A 15,759-nucleotide genomic window follows, 5' to 3' on the forward strand; every position below is an offset into this window, starting at 1 on the left:
AGACCCAGAAACGAAATGCTACTCTGTTCAAAGCAGCACTTGTCTGCCTTGGCATATAAGCTGTGTTGGCGGAGCCGTTCTAACACGCGCCTCACGTGACCTCTATGGTCCTCCAAGGTTGGGGAAAAGACAAGGATATCGTCCAGGTATACAATGACGAAGATATCTAGGTAGTCCCTGAACACATCGTTTATGAAATGTTGGAAGGTGGCAGGGGCGTTGCATAGGCCGAAGGGCATAACCAAGTATTCAAAGTGTCCGAATCTGGTACGGAATGCTGTCTTCCACTCGTCCCCCTCTCTGATACGAACTAAATTATAGGCACCTCTCAAGTCTAGTTTAGTGAAGACAGATGCTGACTTCAGCCTCTGAAACAGCTCGGGGACGAGTGGCAGCAGGTAACGGTTTTTTACTGTGACCTTATTCAAGTCCCGGTAATCTACGCAGGGCCGGAGGGACTTGTCTTTTTTCTCCACAAAGAAAATGCCCGCCCCGGCTGGTGACGTGGAGGGTCTAATAAACCCTTTATGGAGGTTTTCATCTATATACTCCTTTAGTACCCCTAACTCCCGCTCGGATAAGGGGAATATCCGCCCAAATGGGATTTCCGACCCCGGGAGGAGATCAATTGGGCAGTCATAAGCTCGGTGCGGAGGGAGAATGTCCGCCCCCCGCTTGCTAAACACGTCCAGAAAATTATGGTAAACTGACGGAATGACTTGCGCCAGCTCTGCATCTGTCTCTAGACACAACAAAGTCGGTGGAATCGGGGAGATCTTAGGGAGGCAATGCTGCTGGCAGTATGGGGAGAGGAACTGCATAGAACCCGCCTTCCAGTCCACCTGGGGATTATGGGCTCGTAACCACGGGAGCCCCAAAATAATTGGAAATAGTGGGGATGCTATGGCATCCAACCGAAGGAGTTCTTCATGATGGGTCGATATGGTAGTACGGATAGGTGGGGTCTCGTGGTCCACCACCCCTGACTTAATACATGAACCATCTGCTAGAAAAATATTCAATCCCACCTCCTTGGTTTGTAGGGGAATTTGTTGCTGAACTGCAAAGTCTAAATCTATGAAGCAACTACACGCCCCAGAATCCACAATAGCCGTGGTCACCACTGTTCTCCCCGGCAGCTGAAGTGACACAGGTACCGCCAGATAGCTAGTATTGCCCACACTGTTAGAAGTGACTGTAGAGAAAACAGCGGAACACTTACCCCTCTTGGCTGGACAGGTACGTACCACATGGCCTGTTCCCCCACAGAAGAGGCAGAGATGGTTGGCAAGACGCCTCTGGCGTTCCTCAGGCGTAAGTGTCGGTCGGATCCTTCCCGATGGCCCGGTCTCGGGTGAATCCATGGCAACCTGATTCTGGCCTGCCGGCTGTAACTGGGTAGAGGCCTGAGGGGGTGTTCCAGTTGATCCTTGTCCTTGGTTGCATCTTCCCTGCCTGTGTTCCCGTAACCGGCGGTCAATTCGAATAGTCAAAGCTATCAAGGCCTCCAAAGTGCTAGGTATGTCTATTCGGGCCAATTCGTCCTTCAGGGGTTCAGCTAACCCTACGCGGAACTGGTGGTGCAGAGCCGCCTCGTTCCATTGGCAGTCACTATGCCAACGCCTGAATTCGGCGGCATAGTCCTCCACTGTCCGGTGACCCTGCCTGAGTGTATATAGGGCCTTCTCGGCCGTTGCGGTGCGCAGCGGGTCGTCATACAAGAGGGCCATAGCCTCAAAAAATACCGTCACTGACTGCAATAGTGGGTCTCGCTTCTCTCGGAGACGGTGGGCCCAGTCTTGGGGTCCCCCCTGTAGTAGGGAAATAATGAACCCTACCCTCACTGATTCGGAGGAAAAGGTCTGAGGCTGGAGGTCAAAGTATAACTGACAGGAGTTACGAAAGGCCCTGAATCTACTTCGGTCTCCGGAAAAACGTTCCGGTGCGGGGACACGGGGTTCTGGTGCGGGTAACAACCCCGGAGTCTTCCTAATGGGTTCCCCAGACCCCCTGGTAGGGGTAGCTAAGGACTGCGTGCGTCTGTCCAATACCGTATAACCTTCCTGTAGGCCCCTAATTCCCAGTGTAAGGGTCTCCATCTGTCGACAGATGTCGTCCAGAGGGGAAGTTCCCCTTCCAGGCTCAGTCATGGCCGCAAGGTACTGTCAGGCTCCGCCCAACGGGATCTCTAGTGGTCCACGGCACGGGGTTTCCCAGGACGCGGAGTCTAAGTCCCAGTCTGCCTTTTCACCAGGGCCCCTGATGGTGGGGATGGACTTGGTGCAAGACTGAAACCAGGTCGCGTCCCTGGGCACCCCCGGCGGTGGCAGAGGGGTCCCGCTGAGGGTATGTGCCCGGGTAGAGCCTGCTGTGAAGGGGATGACAGATCCCGATCCGAGCGGGACGGATGGGATGACAGATCCCGATCCGAGCGGGATGGATGGGCAGCTATCAGGAGTAGGCGAGGTCAGACTAGCCGGGTCGGTATTGTGCGGGCAGCGTGGTACGGGGGGAGTAAGCGGAGAATGGTCGGGGTCACAAGCCAGGTTCAGCAGGTAGCGGGCAGCGCGGTGCAGGAGGTCAGGCAGAAGGATGGTCAGGGACGAGCCGGGGTCAGAGCAGGAGAAGGTCAGCATAAAACAGGACAGGCAGAGTTTGGCAACAAGGAGCGTACTTACAGGAACAGGAACGAGACCTTGCGGCAATTTGGAGATGCACAGGCAGCTTTAAATAGGGCGCCCTGCTCTCCCATTGGTGCGGCCGCGATCGCTACTGCGCATGCGCGGCCGCCGCGATCGCCGAGGATTCTGCGCTCGCCGGCTGGGACGGATCGGCGGTCTGCGCATGCGCGCGCCGCCGAGGACCCGGGATCCCTGACAAACATGTTCAAAACTAAAACTATCCAGCAAACACTACAGCACTGTTAAAAATAGGAATTCCAATTGATTTAACGTCCATTTAAGGGACTGAAGCAAAACTACAAAAAGTACCTAATTGAGAGTGTACTTCCTGAAGTCTGTGCTGTTTAACTTAACACAGGCAGGCTTCTCAGATCACCACATGTAATGCAAGGCTGGACACAAAAACCAAGAGCAAGTCACACATACTGCACAGGTACAATCATAACCAGCACTCACACCATAGTTTCTAAGCTTGTGAGGGACACACTACCGAGTGTAAAACTACCTTGGTACGTCATGCAGCATTCACTCAGCACCCCAAGAAACAACAGAATCCAACTGCAATGTTCTTGCACTGTCAAAACCTCCACTTTTATTATCACACAGGAGGATATTTCTTATGGTCATCACAATCTGCATAATAACACACATCAATAGTAATGTGAGTATTACAGCATGAAATAAACTAATCTTTTGACAGAGTCGCACCATAGATTTAATACATTACCAAAGCTACAGAAAGAAGGGAAGGAAGAGACCTCATCAAACCACAGTGCACATTAGATCGTGGAGAAGCCCGGAGCACGACTGACGAGTCCATGCAGCTTTGGCAAAAATCCCAGCGTTAGAGCGTCCACTCATGTGTGGAATGGCTTCTGATCGCATCGTCTCCAGGCCTCTCTTAAATACCCCCACTCAGTGCCTCTGGCCACAATCCCAGACTGGGCAGCGCCTCACCCGCTCCAAGATGCTCTTTTTCAGAAAGGATCTGTGAGGTAGCAGAGTCACCCCCAGTCACTTATCACTATCATGCCATCCGGCAGGCCTAATAAACACACCATCAAACTCTTATCTACATACTACCATCTAAGTTTTCTCTAAGTTCAAGATGTTTAAACCTTATGGAAATAAGCACGCCAGTTGGGGGCTAGATAAAGTAACATACTTTTTTAAACATTTATAACTGCACAAACAAGTCTCAACTAATACAAGCGGCCTAATTCTAGCTATATCTTGTGACTCTGTAAGTATTCCTTAGCCTAGGGAATGACGTTAGGTCATTCCCCGTGCTTCTGGCATATGGGCAGCGATGCTTTACTGTAAAAGTCCCCAAGGAAACCAAGGGCCCAAGGCCAGCACATTTTATAGGCATTACACCACATTACTTACAAAAGGCATCATGATTGGCTGGGGTATAACAGTAATGCCTTGATGAAAGGTTAGAGTAATAGGAAGGTAGGTTCTACTCCCTGTATGCAACTCAATGTTTGCTTTTCAGATTAAACTGGAGTGCACCTTTAGAGTTAAACTAGTGTGTGCGTGTATGGGCAGCACAGTGGCTAAATGGTTAGCACTTTCGCCTGACAGTACTAGGATCGTTGCTTCAAATCCCAACCACGGCACCACCTGCCTGGAGTTTGCATGGGTTTCCTCTAGGTACTCCGGTTTCCTCCCAGACTCCAAAGACATGCTGGTAGGTGAATTGGCTCCTGTCTAAATTGGTCCTAGTATGTGTATGTATGAATGTGAGTTAGGGATCTTAGATTATACGCCCCTTGAGGGTTAGGGACTGATGTGAATGTACAAAATATATGTAAAGCGCTTCATAAATTGACGGCGCTATATAAATACCTGAAATAAATAAATATAATATCTTTCCTTCTTCTACCTCCGCCCTGGTTCAACATGCAGCTACAGTTTTTAAATCAAATACAATCTACCATCCAGTTGCTTGACCAAGACTGCACCGATTAGGTCTGCAGCACCCAATAGCCAGTAGGGAAGGACATGCATGTCTAAAGAGATACTGGTAGTGTGTTCTTTTATATAATACTTGGAGAACAGCTGCACAGTAACTGACGCCATCCCAAAAGATCATGCCCACACCTGACAAAGAGAAAAAATTATTAATGGTAGACAAAACTAATTTCTTAGGAGGCATGCCAATGACAGTATGAATCAGGAAGAGAGGTGACTGATAAAGATTGAAGTAATTCAGACAGGAAATGAGGGTAGGCTCAAGTCAGCAGCCACAGCTTCAAATATGTTGTAGAGATGTTTGCAGGGAATTGAGGACAATCAATTTCAACACAGCGGAGGACTCAGAAAAAGGGAAGTCTGGAGTTCAGCTTTAAAGAGAACTGGTCACTTTACCTATTCTGCTCATAAAATCTGTATAAGGTCCATATACACAGGGTTAATGATCAGCTACCCTCCTGCATTAGACAGTGTTTGGTGATTATTAATGCGAGAACATTGCATCCTGGGAGGAAGAGGGTCACATACTCCCCCATGCACATAGTGAATATTTTAAAAGCTTATGAACACTAAGACAGTGTGATGAATGTGAGTAGAGATGAGCCGGGGAATCTCCAAACTCACCTCTACCTGAACTTGCGCTCTTTTCTTACTCCAATGAGCTGCAGGCAGGGTCATTCCTGGCCTGCAGCCTGCCTATTTGTTATGTAAACTACAGGCTGAGAATGATCCGGCCCACAACTCACTGGAATTAAAAGAAAGCAAGTTCAGAGTTTGACTAGAGATGAGTTCACAGAATGTCCAAGCTCATTTATAAATGCAAAAGGTTTGATTTTAAGGAAGTCTCTAAATCAGATCTAAACCCAAATTACTAAACTCCCATTATGTAGTCTAAAAGATGTTGCAAATCTATTTAAATATGCAGCTTTAAAAAACAAAACAAAAAAAAAAAAACCTAGTGAGGAGGTCATGAATCTTGTTCAGGCACTGCCTGTTATAGAGTGACAACTATCACAAGAGCCAAAAGTGAGAATACAATTGGTCATGCTAACACATATGATGCAAGTATGACCCACTGTTGTCACCATCAGGAAGTCCAGAGCATGACATGACAATTGGTTAGCATACATAATTCTTTTGCAAAGCAAACATTATGAAATTATGGTTTGGACTGAGATATTGGGGTTTATTTACTAAAGCTGGAGAGTGCAAAATCAGGCTCACTTCTACATATAAACCAATCAGCTTCCATGTTTTATTGCAAAGCCTAACTGAACAAACTGAGGCTAGAAGCTAAATGGTTTATATGCAGAAATGAGCCTGATTTTGCACTCTCCAGCTTTAGTAAATAAACCATATTGAGTAGTGTGACTGGAGATTTCTATGTATGTACACAAATCAGCCATTATGACCACCCACTGTAACCCGTTGAGGCCTGGATTTCACTAGACCTCTGAAGGTATACTGTGGTATCTGGAACCAGGTCAGTAGCAGATACTTTAAGTCCTGTAAGTTGTGAGGTGGGGCCTCCATGGATTAGATCAGTATTTTCAGCACATTCTGCAGATGGTTGATTGGATTGAGAACTTGGAGGCCAAGTCAACACCTGGAACTCGTTATGTTCCTCAGACCATTCTTGAATTTATCAGACCAGGCTACCTTCTTCCATTGCTCCATGGTCCAGTTCTGATGCTCACATACCCATTGTAGACACTTCTTGCTGTGGACACGTTTCAGCATGGGCATCCTGACCAGTCTGCATCTACACATCCCCATACACAACAAAGTGTGATGTACTGTGTGTTCTGATACCTCTCTATTGAACCAGCATTAACTTTTTTGGCAATCTGAGCTTTGGTAGCTCTTCTATTGGATCAGACGACACAGGCCAGCCTTCACTCTCCATGTGCATCAGTGAACCTTGGCTGCCATGACCCTGTTACTGGTTCTTCTCCCTTGGACCATTGTTGGTAATTCCTGACTGTTGCAGACCCGGAACACCACACGCGAGCTGCAGTTTTGGGTATGCTCTGACCCAGTCATCTAGCCATTACAATTCGGCTCTTATCAAAGTCACTCACATCCTTACACTTGCCAGTTTTTTTTTTCTGCTTTACACACATCAACTTCAGGGGCAACATGTTTACTTGCTGCCTAATACGAGGGGTGTTCAAGTCAAACCTGGAGTTTTATATTTACAGGTAGAAAAAGCAGGGTGGATTTGATTTAAATCAAACTGATTTAAATCAGGATTTAAATCACTAGTCAGTAAGGCTTGATTTAAATCATAGTTTTCTACATAGACTAATTCTTGCTGGTATAACTTTAATATGCAAGTAGATGAAGATTTTTAGAATAACAACTTTTCATATTAGTTTTTTTATCCCCAGTTTAATAGGTTAATCATTCATATTTGGACAACCTTTCTGTTGTACTTAGGAAGGAGAAAAATAATCATTACCTTAATAATAACAATTTAAATAGATTTATTCAACTGAAACAATAACATTACAGCATGTTATTTGCTTAAACAAACATCCATGTTTGCTAACTAATTTGGCTAAACAAAATATATATATTTTAAGAAACTTAGACTGTCAGCCCCTTCCTCCTCACACTTAGTTTCACTTCTTGAAACTTAGCACTGACGGGGTTGATTCTGTATTCATAGGTTTGTAGAAGTTAGGATTAAGGTCTTTTTCTTAACTCTGTTCATGTTATAACATTTTTGCTGTGAAGAAGAGGCATGTGATCTCCGCTGAGTCATATTCAGTTTTGAGAACTGCAAAGGTAAACCAAACATCTGTGATAATATCTTGTAGGCAGAGAAACTGCCCAATAATCTTACAAAAACCTCTGGAAGAGCATGACATTGTGAATGAATTAATGGAATTTATTTACCAAAAAAATTAAACATATACACCCTTATTCTACATAATTAAAAAACGAATCTTTATTTCATGATGGAATAACCTTTGGATGGTAATATATTTTCCTCAAAAAGCATTTTATTCAAAAAAATCAGATTTAAATAAAAAAATCCGATTTAAATGAAAAAAAATCAGATTTTTTTAAAAAAATCATTGATTTTTATCCACCCTGAGAAAAAGGGATGCCAGCATGGCGGTACTAGTGGCAAGTGTGTCCTATTACTTATAGGCGGCGCACATGTTGCAGGCCAGTCCACTGACAGGTAATCAAGATGGCAGACAACAGTGTTGGTGCGTACATGGAACAGCGTGTGCTTATGAGGTTTCTTGTGAATGAAGGCGTAAAACCTGCCGATATCTACAGAAGACTTAAAGCACAGTGATAGGACGCTCATCCGCAGTAAAAAATATGCATGGAGTAAACGTCTCAAAGATGGCAGTACGTCCGTCAGTGATGATCCCGGCTGTGGTGGTTCCCAGACCACAGCAGTAATTCCTGTGATCATTTAGCGTTTGCAATGCCTGATCCTGAATAATTGGCACATAACCTGTCGTGAAATTGCACAAGAATCAAATCTTTCTGTGGGAATGGTGAACACAATCATGACGAAGTGAAGCAGGCTGTCCAAGGATGCCTCAGGCATACTGACAAATCTGTCCATGCTGAAGCTTTCCAGACATTGGATGAATGCTGGGATAAGTGTATAAACGTAGCAGGGGAGTATGTAAAAAATAAATGCAGTTTTTACTCCTTCAAATTTGTTATTTTACTATATAAACTCAAAAGTCCCAGTTTGACTTGATCGCCCCTCGTATCCCCACACACACACTTTCCATTATAATGAGAAAATCAATATTACTCACTTTACCTGTCAGTGGTCGTAATGTTTTGGCTGATGAGTGTATATAAAATAATCACATACCATGCTCCGCATTGCACACAGCCCCCCCTCCCCCCCGGGGTGTCCTTCCTCATGTCACACGATATCCTGTCCCCTCCCCCATGGTGACCAGTCTTCTCTCACAGCCCCCCTTCCCCAGGGTACCTTTTCTATACAAGCCCTGATGGCTGCACAACTCCTGGCAGCTTCCCTCCTCGTCTTTCACTGGTCTCGTCACACTTCCTGGTTGCGATGTTGCTGGTCACATGACACCACAGGACACTTTTGAATTAATATGCAGCACATCTCAGACTCGCCATACTATGGCCGCCAGGGCTACAATATCTACAGTCCAATGTAATAATACCCTCATAACCTGTATTTACATCACCTGCACAAACCACGTGTTCCAGACACGATCACATGACCCGATGTGCCCCTCCCACGGTCACTGTTTTAACCAATAGCTTTCCACGAGAAGTAACTTTTTGGCTGTAATGGGGACTTTATGTGCATATCAGTGTCTTCATCATGGGGACATTTTATGTTAGATTACCCTGCAGAATTTAATCAGTCTTGGTCTCCGGAAACATGGCGGCGCCTATTGGTTGTATAATCTTCGTAGAGGACAGTATTTTGTATTGTAAGCGGCTCTCTTCTGTCTAATCGTGTGTGCTATCTGAGGTCACCTGGGCTCCTGGCTGTTGACTGCCGCGCAGTGGAACGGTGCTGGATAGTGCTGGTGCTGGCTGGTGTCAGAGCTGAGCTCATGTGGGCTTCTGGCATAAACTGCTACCACCATGACAGCTCCGTGATGCCGTCACTTCCTATTTTGTTGGCTTAAGGTAAGTCAAAGAGTTATTTTTGGGGACAGTAAAGAGGGTGCTGTATGTCCTTCTACTGTAGCTGTGCCCTTGCCCTGCTGTACAAGTACAGATGACAGGTCCAAGTTCCAGCTGTGTGCCATTACCTGTTATCAGTCTGCACTGTGATCTCTACAAGTGGCATGTTTGAGGAAGCTGACACCTTACATGACAATTTCTTTGTAAAGTAGAACTGAAGGCAAAACTTTTTCATCATTTTGAATTTGCCATCTGTGTCCCATTGGGGAGATTTCACTGCACTTCCTGCCCTATAGCCAACACAGGAAGTAGTGTCCCCCAGTGGAAAACATCCCCTCTCTTCCTACTTTGGTGACAACCCAAAATATGGGATTTCCTTGTGGTGATAACAATCACAAAGATAAATTAGGAGCTTGCCAGGACAGACAACAATAGACACCTGACAGGTGTTCTAATCCCCCCCCAAAAAAAGTTTTCCCTTTTGTTATACTTTTAATCACTTGCCCTCCAGAAGATTTAAACACCCCCCACGACCAGGCCATTTTTTGCTATGTAGCGCTGCTTTACTTTGACAATTACACAGTCATGCAATATAGTTACATAGTTAGTCTGGCTGAAAAAAGACAAAAGTCCATCCAGTTCAACCATTAAAAAAAAAAAGTTATCCTATACCCACCGTTGATCCAGAGGAAGGCAAAAAAACCAGAAAGCATGATCCAATTTGCTCATGCAGGGAAAAAAAATCCTTCCTGATCTCCCGAGAGGCAATCGGATATTCCCTGGATCAACTTTACCTATAAATGTTAGTAACCAGTTACATTCTGTGTATCTAGGAAATAATCCAGGCCTTTTTAAAGCAATCCACTGAGCTGGCCAGAACCAACTCTTGAAGGAGTCTATTCCACATTTTCACAGCTCTCACTGAAGAAACCTTTCTGTGTTTGGAGATTACATTTCTTTTCCTCCAGACGTAAAGAGTGCCCCCTTGTCCTCTGTGATGACCTCAGGGTGAATATAGTTACATACACTGTACCCAAATGAAATTTTGTCATTTTCTTCCCACAAATAGAATTGTCTTTTAGTGGTCATTAACCACTACTGGGTTTTTTTAATTTTTGTGCTATAAACCAAAAAAACTGAAAATTTTGAAAGTAAGAAACAATATTTTTTACTTTCTGCTATAAAAAATATCCAATAAAAAATAAATAAATAATCAATTTCTTAATAAATTTAGGCCAATATATATTCTGCCTTTTTGTTAAAACAATTCCAATAGCCGTATATTGATTGGCTTGTGCAAAAGTTATAGCATCTACAAACTATTATGGGGCACCACAGTGGCTAAATGGTTAGCACTTCCACCTGGCAGTACTAGGGTCTTTGGTTCAAATCCCAACCACAGCACCACCTACCTGGAGTTTGCATGTTCTCGCTGTGCCTACGTGGGTTTCCTCCGGGTACTCCGGTTTCCTCCCCCACTCCAAAGACATGCTGGTAGGTTAATTAGGTCCTGTCTAAAGTATATATATATATATAAGGGAATGTAAGTTAGGGAATTTAGATTGTACGTGTGCACTCTCCAGCACTCCAGGAATCAACTGTCAAAATGAAGCCAGGGGAACCGCAGCAAAAGGTGGCCTATGGATAGCATTTTGGGGATGCTATCCATAGGCAAACAGATGGCGCAAACACCTAGTGCATTATCCAAGGTTTATTAGTCAAAAAGACGAAAACATACTCACAGACATAGCATGTTTGTAAAGCTTAGTGTGAAAATCGAGATGGCCACAACAGTGGGCAGGGTGTTCCGACTGTCAGTTTGGTCTGCTTGCTGATGCCTTTCGGGGATGAGTCCCTTTCCTCAGAGCTAATCAGATTAGCTCTGAGGAAAGGGACTCATCCCCAAAATGCGTCAGTGAGTCTGTGAGTATGTTTTCGTCTTTTTGACTTTCTAATAAACCTTGGATAATGCACTAGGTCAGTGGTCGGCAAGCCGCGGCTCGCGAGCCACATGCGGCTCTTTACACACTAAAATGCGGCTGTTCTGTGTGCCGGGCGGCCGCCCCAAAAGTCAGGACAATGCAGCTAGCCCAGCAATGGGCAAACTACGGCCCGGCGGACCTTTTAATCCGGCCCGCGGAGCGTGGCAAACATTGGCTGTCAGGATGTAGGCGGGGCAGCGTGACGAACTCCTCTCCTCTCACAGTCCGCCCTGAAGACCGGAACGGCGCGGGAACACAGCGAGAGGAACGCGCGGAGCAAAGGTAAGTGAATTGACACAATATGGGGAATGAATTACTATAGGGGGGATGAATTACTATAGGGGGGATGAATTACTATATGGGGGATGAATTACTATGGGGGATGAATTACTATATGGGGGATGAATTACTATATGGGGGATGAATTACTATGGGGGATGAATTACTATATGGGGGATGTATTTTCAGTTTTAAAAATGTGGCTCTCAAAATAAATTTCAATCGTGGTTTTGGCGAGATTTGGCTCAGTTGAAAAAAAAGGTTGCCCACCACTGCACTAGGTGTTTGCGCCACCTGTTTGCTCTTTTTACTTTAGATTTTACAGCCCTTGTGGGTTAGGGACTGATGTGAATGTACAATACATATATATAAAGATATAAAGCGAGCGCTCATAAGATCAGCTGCTAGGACACTCAAAGGAATCACAAAACCTTGTATCATAAATCATATAACAATAAAGTGCAGCGCTGTGATATGTATCATTAAGTTCGTGAAATCTTCATATACATCCAAAACATAAGGGGAAAATGGAGTGAGAATCTTCCTTATGCAAAATAGGTGACTGGAAACGTATAGGAGAAATGCGCACTCACCGACCGCGCATTAAAATTGCGCATGTATATGACCAGCAATCCAGGTAATCAGCAATGCACACGGTACATCCCTCACAGGTGGATCATCATCCTTGAGTGTAGTGGTGGGATTAGTGAATGAGTAGCATATAACATATATATATATATATCTATAGCGCTGCGTAAATTGACAGAGCTATATAAGTATCTGTAATAAAAACAATAATGTTTTTATATATATATATATATATATATATATATACTTACTTGAATTTGTATTTCTTTTTTATACTTGTAATTGTGGTGATCAGCAGCTCATAGTGGAACTGCGATATTGCAGCGGACAATTCGGCACTAACTAGCACTTTGTGGGAACCAGTGACACTAATACAGTGATTAGTGCTAAAAATATGCATTGATGCTGTACTAATGACACTGGCTGGGAAGGGGTTAAATATCTAGGGTGATCAAGGGTTTAACTGTGTGTCTAGCTATGTATAATGTTTACTGTGGTGTTGTCGGTGTTGTCACTAGGTAATGTGCTATATTCTATTCCTTGCCTTTCAGGGAAGGAGAATCCAGCACATCGCCTCTGACAGGACACAGCTCTGCCTTGTTTACATAGGCAGAGCTCTGTTCTGTCAGTCTCCTAGATGATTGGCGGGTGCCGGCAATCATCCATTGGCCGGCACCCGCTGATCAGCTGAAGCAGTGCGCACCAGTGACCAGGCAGTGCAGAATCGTGTTTATTTACGTGATTCTGCACAGCGTGGCCACCCTGTAGCAGAATATCTACTATGGGGCAGTCGTCAAGTGGGTAAAGTGGTAGTAAAGTCCATTTATATACTTGTACCTACAGGTGAGCTTCTACTAAAGCCTAATTGTGGGTACTGTGAATATCTTCTAACCTTGAGCCATTAAGGAGATATTCAGAACAGCTGCAGCCAGTGACGTCACCATCGCATGTGCAGTAGCCCTGCATTCTCGGTTAGTGAGTGTGCTGTCAGTGCAGAGAGTGCTGTGATCATGACTCTCATACAAGTGACATCACCGCAGCCTGGCCATTCAAATGGCCGGAGAGCGCAAGCCCTGAAAGGAAGATGAAAGTGCCGGCAGTGGTGACAACATGGCGCTGCAGGGCTCCATTTAAAAGGTAAGGTTGTCATAATGTGCTAGTATGTGGTACATACATTATGGCCTGAGCCTGCAGAAGGACCATTTATAAAAAAAAAAGTTTAAATATCGATTTTAAGCAGAGCTAAACCCTCTTATACTTTACAAGTAAAGAACTGCCATCTTGGCTTTTGTTTGCTCTACATTTGCCATGATGCTGCACATGTGATGTTATCAGTTAAAACTTTAGGCTAGGTTCACACTACTGAGAAAAGTGACCTGTGATGAAAATGTTTTCAGAGTGCAACCTCTTGAATTTGGCATTTTACAATGGGGCTAATGTGTCACAAATGCAAGCCAAGTGTTTGACACGTATGACCAGGTTTGACAGGCATTGCTGCCTATTAATTTGACATGCCATGTTAAATCTGTTCATTTTGGACAGAGAAGAGAAGAGTAAAAATCAGTTTCCAGCACCACATTCACAATGCACTGCAGTTGCATTTTGCAGAGGGTTTCATTAAGTTAATGACACCCAAAACACAGATCGCAAACAGTGCATTTGACCACACTGGACCGCATGGTACAGAAGTACCAAACAATGCGGTTGCAGTGAGTTAGCAGAAGTAGTACAGGCACTATTCTTGGTGTGGTGCAGCTTCAGCCCAAACATCAGCATGTGAACTGGCCCTAAGTAAACAAAGAATAGAAAATAATTGGAGTTTCATTTTAGTAGCTAAAGTAACATTGTCATTCAGTAAATAAAGGTTCCTGGTTTGTTTGGTAGTAGTCGGGTACAATGTTTTCTGTCACTTCTGTTTATTTTAGGGATGCGCAATTATCAACAGAAAATAGGGTTATCAGCATTTTGCTAATAGAAAACAAGGTGCCGATAATGGCATGCTGCGTCCCATAGACTTTGGTGCAAAACCTCATCCCCTGGACTTTGGTGCAAAACCTCATGTCCTGGACTTTGGTGCAAAACCGCATGCCCTGGACTTTGGTGCAAAACCGCATGCCCTGGACTTTGGTGCAAAACCGCATGCCCTGGACTTTGGTGCAGAACTGCATCCGGTGGACTTTGGTGCAGAACCGCATCCGGAGGACTTTGGTGCAAAACCGCCTCCCCTAGTGACTTCAATGCAAAAACGCCTGCTACATTAATTAACCACTTTAGCTTTAGGCCATTTCTGGCACTTTTTGTTTACATTTTAAAATAAGTATTTTTGGGGCGTGGCCAGGCGCATGGAGCAATAGGCAGCATATCTGCTTTGCTCCTGGCCCGGACCTTCCACTAAGGCTTCTTCTCCCTCGCAAGCTATCTTCCACCCTCCTTATGGGCAAGCATCAACACCAGACCCCCCGGAGTATATCGGGGGGGAGTTCCGGTGGGAATTTACAGTGCTTCCTGACCCAGGCCTCGGGTGCGCCGGCCAGCGGCATGGTGCCAGCACCTCTCTCCTCCTCGCCCCCCAGGGACTCTAGGCTCCAGGACGGCAGCAAGGTAAGCCCTCGGGGCTCCATCTCTCCACAAGGGGATCCGGCCATTAATTTGTAGGGCGCACAGAGCATACAGGGCGCACAGAGCATACAGGGCACACAGAGGTCATGCAGCCCTTCCCCAGCATCTCTCTGCTCTGAGGATGGCTGGGACCTGCAGTCCAACATGTAGTCCCTACAAACTTACATCAAATCTATCTAAGATGATTTTGAACTTTTGTGTGAAACGTATTGAATATACGTACAAACAGGAAATCTCTGATCTTAAACAAGATATCTGTGTGTGTATGGAAGAGATTGCAAATACCGCCGACGGCCTATGTAATGCCTTACAATCCCATGAAGAGACCCTTAATTCTCATACGGTCTTAATACATCAGCTCATGTACCAACAAGATGACATTGAGAACAGGAACTGCCATAATAATATCCAGATCAAGTGCATTCCAGAATCCATTAAACCTAAAAATTTGGCTGCCACGGTTACCGCCATATTCACTCAACTACTCCAGCAACCTAAGGATACCTATATTGAGTTGGACTGCGTACATCGTACCATGGGCCCCAGAAACCCTGATCCATCTTTTGTTCAGGATACACTATGCAGGGTTCACTAGTTAACCTCCTTGGCGGTATTCCCGAGTGTAGCTCGGGGTAACATTTCAGTACCAAAAGCGGTAACCCCGAGCTACACTCGGGCTTACCCTGCGGCACTGCTCCGGCAAGTGTTCTTCACTTACCTTACCCTGCGCTCCCACGATGTGTCCCCTGCAGCGTCCCCGGCCATCTCCTTCGGCCGATGCCGGCATCCGGCTTCTGTGTCCTGTCCCTGTGACGTCGGGACGTACGGGCGCCGCCGCCGGGAAATTTAAAAATTTTAAAAAATGTCATTTTTTTTTTTTTACATTTTACATAGTAAAACATTGCTGTCTCAACCAATTTCACATACATATTGTCCCTAGTGCTTTGTCCTGCGCCCTGCCTGCATTTTGTCTGTTCTTT

General features: G+C 45.1%; 2 protein-coding genes across 6 annotated transcripts in view; one reads left to right on the forward strand and one right to left on the reverse strand.

The window, feature by feature from the left end:
* BLOC1S2 (biogenesis of lysosomal organelles complex 1 subunit 2) overlaps nucleotides 1-8,948 on the reverse strand; it is a 31,347-nt gene extending 22,399 nt beyond the window's left edge. For 3 of the 4 annotated variants that reach the window (XM_089687750.1, XM_089687751.1, XM_089687748.1), the window contains exon 1: nucleotides 8,635-8,854. The gene's annotated coding sequence lies outside the window, so the exon portion shown is untranslated. The other variant, XM_089687749.1, reaches the window with a different exon arrangement.
* Nucleotides 8,949-9,136: 188 nt separating this feature from the next.
* SLC25A16 (solute carrier family 25 member 16) overlaps nucleotides 9,137-15,759 on the forward strand; it is a 59,483-nt gene continuing 52,860 nt past the window's right edge. For both annotated transcript variants that reach the window (XM_089687752.1, XM_089687753.1), the window contains exon 1: nucleotides 9,137-9,314. The gene's annotated coding sequence lies outside the window, so the exon portion shown is untranslated. The remainder of the gene's footprint in view (nucleotides 9,315-15,759) is intronic.

The sequence above is a fragment of the Staurois parvus genome, unplaced genomic scaffold (genome assembly GCF_062004578.1).
Source record: "Staurois parvus isolate SC_StPar_1 unplaced genomic scaffold, SC_StPar_1.0 ptg000437l, whole genome shotgun sequence".
Taxonomy (NCBI): Eukaryota; Metazoa; Chordata; class Amphibia; order Anura; family Ranidae; genus Staurois; species Staurois parvus.